Raw genomic sequence first — 8,263 nt, 5'->3', positions numbered from 1 at the left:
AAAAAGACTTGGAAATGTTTCCCCAGATTATGTGGCAACCCCATTTTCTGTTAATATCATATATTTCTTTTGTAAAGTAATGAATTCAACATCAACATCTTTTCAAGAATTGAAGGTCAAATTAAAGTGTTCTCTTTTATATAAAATTTTTGTATGACTGTCAAAAGACAGTCATAAAATAATAAATCCTGTTATCACAGTAAGAAACTAATTGACAAGCTGAATATTTGACACACAAGACCGTTCAAAAGTTTGAGGTCAGTAAGATTTTTTTAAAAGAGAAATTAATACTTATAGTCATCAAGGATGCATTTAATCAAAAGTGACTGAAAGAATACTTACATTGTTACAAAAATCTATTTCAAATAAAAGCTTTTGAATCCAAAGAATCCTGAAAAAAAAAAAAAAAATGTATCACTGTTTCCAAAAATATATTGAGCAGCACAGCTGTTTCAACATTAATAATCATACGAAATGTTTCTTGAGCAGAAAATCAGCATATTAGAATGATTTCTGAAGGATCATGTGACACTGAAGACTGGAGTAATGATGCTGAATAAAATTAACATTTTTAAAACATATTAAAACCGATATTTAAAATTGTAATAATATTTCACAATATTACTATCTTTTATTAAATAAATGTAGCCTTAGTTAGCATAATAGACTTGAGAAACCTAGACAAAAAAATTGTCAAAATCTTACCGACCCCAAACTTTTGACCGTTAATGTATATATTTCATGCTATAAATTTAGCCTAACATGGCACAATGCAAATAACTGATAAATAAACACATTCATTTTCTGATAATAACATTTAAAATCTTACAAAAAATAACTTAACCATATCAAACTATAAACTGTAAAAAATTATATGATCCATAAGATGATTATTTTATTATTTTTTTATATTGAATTAACTCATCAAAATAAGTTAAGTTTTTTTAAGTTATACAAGATTCAACTAATTTTTAAATCAGTTTAATGTAATTTAAGTTGAAATGACTTAAACATCCAAGTTGATTGTACTTGGAATTAGGGCAGCAACTTTTTTTCCAGGGTAGAATGGCCTTCTGATTGAGAATAAAATCTGGTTAATTTTAAAATCGGTGCATTGTGATTACTTGAGCAATACTTGTATTAATTTTTTCATCCATTGGTTTGGGAGTGTATGCTGGGCTTTTGTAATCATGACACACAGCTCTAGCATGTGCAGCGAGGCTCTGCTGTGTTTCACGCAGACATTTCTTTCACTGGCTTTGTCGTTTTGTCTGGAGGTGGAGCGCTTGCAGAAATCAATGTATGTTTCTTTACATGTCAGACCGTGACTGTTTTAGGCCTTGTGTAACTCAATATGCATATATGCTCTCTCTCAAACACACACACACACACACACACACACACACACACACACACACACACACACACACACACACACACACACACACACACCATACAATCCCTCATTTTCTCAGACACACATACTCTAAAACAGACACACAACCTGCAATCATATCATATGCTAAAACAGCAAGAGCCACATGTTTTTGATGTTTTTAACAAACTTGGATAATCCGTATGCTTGATATCTAGAATATTTCACTATCATGCAATATAACACCTTAATCTCACATAGGGAAAACTTTAAATAGATAAATACAAACATACATAAAAGATTAAACACGAGGAGGCATAAATCTTTGTAGAGTCACGGGAAAAGAAACTTATAGTCATGAACAAGAAGCACATGTAGGGCACAACTACCAGGAAATTGGTATAGTCTCGTATGATTTTATAGGGATCTTGGGCATGCCCTTCAGATTAATTAGGACGTGGAGTAGGGAGGTATTTTTTACAGGAAGCTAAGAATGGAACCCCTGCTGTCTGCCTCGGGGCGCAAATCATGAGTCAAAAACACGAAAGACTGTAACCAGGGTTTGGGGAGATGGGGGGGGGGGGGTAATGCAGGTCATATGCACACACACACACACACAAACAGATGAACACATGCTTGCACCCTCACAAATATGTAAGGGCATGTTCGGCATCTACTTTTAATGATGTGGTCACTGCGCACAAAGGTACGGTTTCTAATTCGTAAGCTCTTTAGAGAGCCGAGAGCTTTCCATCCACTAATGCTGGTGGATCTACCTGGAAACGGGATTGTTTGGTTTTCTAAACCATGGCAATGTTGCCAAGGTGATTAAGGGAAACGAACGGCTCACGGATAGTAAATACAGACCAAATGCGGTGAGTGCACTTAACTCTCTCACTCTTTTTCTCAGACTGTTATCATTTTCTCGCCGTCATGTCGAACCTGAATGACTTTGTATCTGTGAAAAACAAAAGGATATTTATTATTTTTATATATATATATATATATATATATATATATATATATATATATATATATATATATAAAAAGGATAAACCAAAAGGATTTTTCACATCTTCACATGGGGTCAATAGAGTCCAAAGCTTTCAAGCTTCAGAAAGTACCAGTGGTAGTAAACAAATCAAGTATACTTGAATAAAAGTGCAGATACCCTAATATAATATTACTCCAGTAAAAATATAAGTACTCATTTTCATTATTACTTGAGTAAAAGTACAGAAGTACAGTAACTGATATTTAACATACTTAAAAGTATAGGTCAGGCAACTTGTTTTATAAACACTTTCTGTTTTACTGGTTGAAACTCAATTCACATCCTGATAGCAATCACCAATACATGTGATCTAAATATTGTTGACACCGATAGCCTCGTGGGCAGCGCGCCAACATATTGTGCAGTTGTGCTTCGGGCGACCCGAGTTTGAGTCCCGGCTCGCGGACCTTTCCCGATCCCGTCCCCTTCTCTCTCTCCCACCTCACTTCCTGTTGACTCTACACTAACATGTAATAGCATAATAAAGGCAAAAATCGCCCCTCAAAAAAAGAAAAAAAAGTGATCTAAATATTGAACCATGTACATACATCTTCTGTGGAAGTCCAAATGCTTGTCCAATCATTGCATTCGGTCCTAATGCAATGATACGATGTCCTACCTGCCTCTCAAATGTATCTCCTAAAGTCATACAATACTTTTTTTAAACGGATCGCGATAACACCAAAGAAATTATTCAGTTCTGATATGCAAATTAATTGTTCAGACCATGATTAAACGATGCACTGAAAACATTCATTCACCAAAAAGACTATGGATCACTTTTACGATATTTTTATGGTGCCTATTCTGTATATTCACTCTTAAAAATAAAGGTTCTTAATTGGCAATGATGGTTCCATGAAGAACCTTTAACATCCATGGAACCTTTCCTCTGAACTAAAGGTTCTTTATAGTGCCAAAAGGGTTCTTTAGATTATTAAAAATGTTGACTAAGAACTGTTCATTTTTCTTTGGGGAACCAAAAATGGTTCTTCTATGGCATCAGTGCGAAAACCTCCTTTTGGACCCCTTTTTTTTAAAAGTGTATTCCTTTAAACCTTCCGTCTTGCACAGAGGAAAGAAAGTCAATGGGCGTGAGTAAATGATAACAGAATTTTCATTTTAGTCTTCAGACTTTTTTTTACATCAAAAGAGCAAAGAGTGGTTTGTCAAGACTGCAGGAAAAGATCATCACCAAACTCCAGAGCACAGTGTCAGCGCTAACTGTGGATGAATGTATGTTTGCACAATCTAATGCAGCGGTGCAGAGGTGAATGGGCCAAGCTTTTAATGTTCCACTGTTTATTTACTTAGAGTTGTGCTTGGCAGAGAAACACACACCGCACTGCAGAACTCCCCCACAGGCCGACCACTGATCCTAGGGCAGTATGTGAGATCATAGTGTCCCTTGTAAAATCTCCCCGCTGAGCAGGGGTGGGAGACCCCATCCCCAGCAACATGACATCACTTAAAGCAGATTGCCACCATCCTGTTCCATGTATATAGCCAGAGCTGTTTCTGTTAGAAAACGCTGTTTACAGCAATGCTGTGCGTAATGCTTTTATATACTGGCAAGTTCACTGTTTTTCCCTAGTAAGAGAAAAAACATATCACCAGTTTAAGCATCAAGTGCTTCAGAAGTTTCATGTTTGCCTTTCCAGAGGAAAATGTTATTGCTAAAAACACTGCTTTCTCATGAGACTTAATGTGGTTCTTTGCAACATACTGAGATCAACTTTAAATGATTTTTTTTTTACTGTAATTCCTTAGGGAAAATACAAACAAATGAAATGTTAATATACAGTCAATATATATAAAGAAAGATTTGAATGTGGAAAGCATCCCTCCTAGAGGCAGAGAGAGGAAGAAAAACAACATCTTAAACCAGCCTAAACTATTTGCTGGTCCCAACTGCTCTCTTGGCTGATTTTAGAGGGGTTTTGGCCACTTAAACCAGCTTTAAGCACAGCCAACCATCTCAGGCTGGTTTAAAGCATACATTTTCAACAGAAAATGCTGGGTCTTGGAAGTATTTGATTTAGAAATGTTTGAATGCTTCTGATTGCAAATTTCAATATCTTTGCACTGATCTCCTCTGAAAATGCACGTTTAAAAATGAGAAGCAACAAACTCTCCATCTAAACACACTGTGGTCTAGGTGAAGCAAGTGAGATTTGAGAGGATCTCATTAGTGATTTTTTCTTCTTGTAGGATGTGAAACTACCAAGTTTATCATACACTAAACTTCATCCGGAAACATCTTGTCACGCCGGCACTGTTGTAACCAAGAGCAGAGCTTTGCCACAGGCTACATAAACACTTGAGCCATTTTATGTGGCCAGCGCACAGTAAGAGAAGAGTGTTGGTCCTGCGACTGCCAACTCATAAAATTGACATGTCTGTAAATCCAAGCTTTTATTGACACCGTTCTGTGCGCTGGAAAGCTTTTGTTTGTCTGTTTCAGGATTGTTATTATTCAGTGTTTTAAAAGTGAACTCTCTGCTCTGCTGATGTCTCTTTTGATACGCAACGGACTTAATAAAAGAGGGATTTAAACCTGGGAGTTGACTGAAAAACAAAGACTTACAAAATTTAGGACCAAAATTGTTGTGATCACGAGTGCATTAAAAAAAACGAAACAACTGAGAAAGTCTCGTGAGCAATGAAACGAAGTGTTTTTAGCAATGAAATATATTCTGGGAAGGCAAACATTGTACTATATGTATGATTTTTACTAGTTTTTAGACATTTTCTTTAATGTATAGATTAGGACTATAGCTAAAAAATTCTGATTTTATGTATAATGAATGAATTGTGCTTTCCCTGTAAAAAAATAATTAAATTAAATTAAATTAAATTAAATTAAATTAAATTAAATTAAATTAAATTAAATTAAATTAAATTAAATTAAATTATAATAAATAATAAATAATAATAATAATAAAATAAAATAAATAAATAAAGCATTTTTAATAATAAAATATCTTCTGGGTAGGTATATGCACTTAATGTTTTGTGTATAATGTATACATTTTTGCTAGTTTTTAGACATTTTATTTAATGTATAATGTGTATATTACTATTTTAATAAATCACCTTTTTTAAGTGAATATTCTCATGGTCTGCAACCTAAGGCCTATGCTGAAATTTAGCTTTTATGTAATATGGTTAAAATGTATAAATTGTCCCTGTAGAAATGAATGTTAACATAAAATAAAAAGAACAGAAAAGTAACAAAATAAAAGAAAAAGAGACTTCTGGAAATCAAACAAACACACGCAAAATAAAATAAAATAAGATGAAATATAAAATAAGTGAAAAAAGCTTCATAATCATAAAATTAAGTCCCCAAAAAGACATTGAACACCCTGCCATATGTTCTTAAGATGCGTCCCAGAGGTCAGTGGTGCTTCACAGCTAAACTGGCTAATGGCTGATGCACTAAGCAATGCAATTGGCCCAAGGGCACGTCATTCAGATCAGCAGCCTGTTGATGGAGCCAGCGAGCTGCATTTTCCTCTCAGACTGCACATTTCTCATTCAGTCAAAGATGCTCATCTCTCTTTACACGTCCTTTCCTGACCTTTAAGTGAGCATTTGAATGTATATTTGCATCTAGTTTGATTGCACCTTTGACTATACCTGAAGAAACGTACTAGGCAGCCGTAGCCGTAGGAGTGTTCGGCATGGAAAGTGGCTTCCTTTGGGTCGTTCTCTCGTTTTCTCAGCACTCGCTCCAGTTAATGAGACATGCCAGTCAGGGGGCATCCTGCTGCTCGGGGCCAGTGCATTGCCTCAGAGCGGAGAGGAGGAGTAGCAATCACCGATCAGCCTGGCTGGAACTCTGGAATGCCCCCTCCTCATACCAAACCCACCAGGAGCCCCCCGGTCTTTGCCAAAACCCTGGGATGGGCTGCACCACCAGCTTGTGGGAACTCAATCACCTCTGCCAGCATCCAGACCTACCTCACTGCCCTCTCTCTCTCTCTCTCTCTCTCAGATTGTCTCTCAGAAGATCCCATGATCCCATGAAGTCATTGACCTTCCACGTGCTTTCCAGAGCATCACGGTGAGCATGTGCTCCATCCGCCCTGTTGAAGGAAGGACAAGGTAGATTTATCGAGTGACCCATCGTCGTAACCGGCCATGTAACGGCTCTAACCAATATCTTTTAACAAGATTCATAGACATTTAACCAGTCCCTTGTTATGAAACCTTACCCATTATTGAGGGCTTGTTTATGGCTTTTATTAAGGATAATGAAAAGATGTTTCACTACTGTTCTGGTATTTTTATGATTTTATTTTTATGGGTGCTCAATTTTTTTTTCCCACTCTCTGTCTCTCTCTCTCTCTCTCTTTTTTTTTTTTTTTTTGACTGGGTTAACATTCCCTTTACTGCCTCTTTTCCGGAGTTTGGCTGGAAATGCTCTGTTTCCCCAAAGGCTTTTATTGCCCCCTAACATTGTGTTAGGACACAGAATACTCCACAGACCTCAGAAAGAGGGAGCAAGAGAGGAGGGGGGTAGGTATGAGATGTCAAAAGGATGTGGTTAAACTCATTTTCTCTGGCTCACATTTACTCTTAAACTCGAGCACAATGCCACGCGGAACATTTCCCGTAACATATGGTTGCCTTAAATTTAGCTCTTCAAAACTCTTCTCCTAAACACCTAATGGTACTTCTGCCGCTTTATTTATTGATTCAAAATGCTTATTAAGGGAGTGAGGAAGAAACACCACTGACCTGCAAGCAGAATCATTTTAATATTTGGGAGGTGCTTTCAGTATTAGTTTCATTGGGTTCTTGGGGATCAAACCCATCTTGGTCATCTTGGTTACTTAGCTTACAAACTACAAGAACCGAATTCTCAATCTAAATCAACACACGAACATAAAGTTTTTTCTAATATGCAGGTTCGGTGCTCAAGAAACATTTCTCATTATTATCAGTGTTGAAAACAGTTGTCCTGCTTAATATTATTGCATCAAACCATAAAGCATTGTTTCAGGATTCTTTGAAAGTTCAAAAGGAAAAGTTTTTTTTTTTTAAAGAAATCTTTTGTGACATTATAAAAGTCTTTACTGTCACGCATTAATAAATGTAATGTTTCCTTGCTGAAAAAAACTATTGGTTTCTTTCACGCATTTTTTTTATCTCATTTTTTATATTTTATATATTGTTTATATACATCATCTTATTTTATTTTGTGTGTGTGTGTGTGTGTGTGTGTGTGTGTGTGTGTGTGTGTGTGTGTGTGTGTGTGTGTGTGTGTGTGTGTGTGTGTGTGTGTGTGTGTGTGTGTGTGTGTTTGAAATTCATTCTACATGGTATTTACATGGTACTTCCAAGAATACCATGGTATTACCATCTGATACCATCACTTTACCATAATACCACTATAGTACTTGTTTGTTTGGGTCACCTTATAAGCATTTGGCTTGCATTGACTTCAAGAACATTTTTGTTATGTACAATAAACAAGTTTAGTAGAGGGTTGGTACGCCACTTGATGTCTCTTGTATAACCAGAAACAACAAATTAATCTGTGTGACCAGAATAGATTTCAGTTTCCTGCAGTGTTGAGCATGTGAAGAATAGTTTAACCTAACCACTGTACATTTGAAGTCATGATCTGGTGGCCTGAAAACGTAAATTAATTGGATTCAGTGCACTATCCTTGCAATCCTAGAAGGCTGAAGGCAAATTCCAGGTCTTAATTTGGACTTGCGTTTCCAAACCCTTATGAAACAGACAAAGAGCCAATTTGCAAAGGCATCTGGTTCCCCTGACAGCATAGACTTGCCCTCCTCCCTGTCGCCCTCTGTCTCTCT

The sequence above is a fragment of the Squalius cephalus genome (genome assembly GCF_949319135.1).
Source record: "Squalius cephalus genome assembly, chromosome: 15".
Classification (NCBI taxonomy): Eukaryota; Metazoa; Chordata; class Actinopteri; order Cypriniformes; family Leuciscidae; genus Squalius; species Squalius cephalus.
This window is presented reverse-complemented; position numbering follows the sequence as displayed.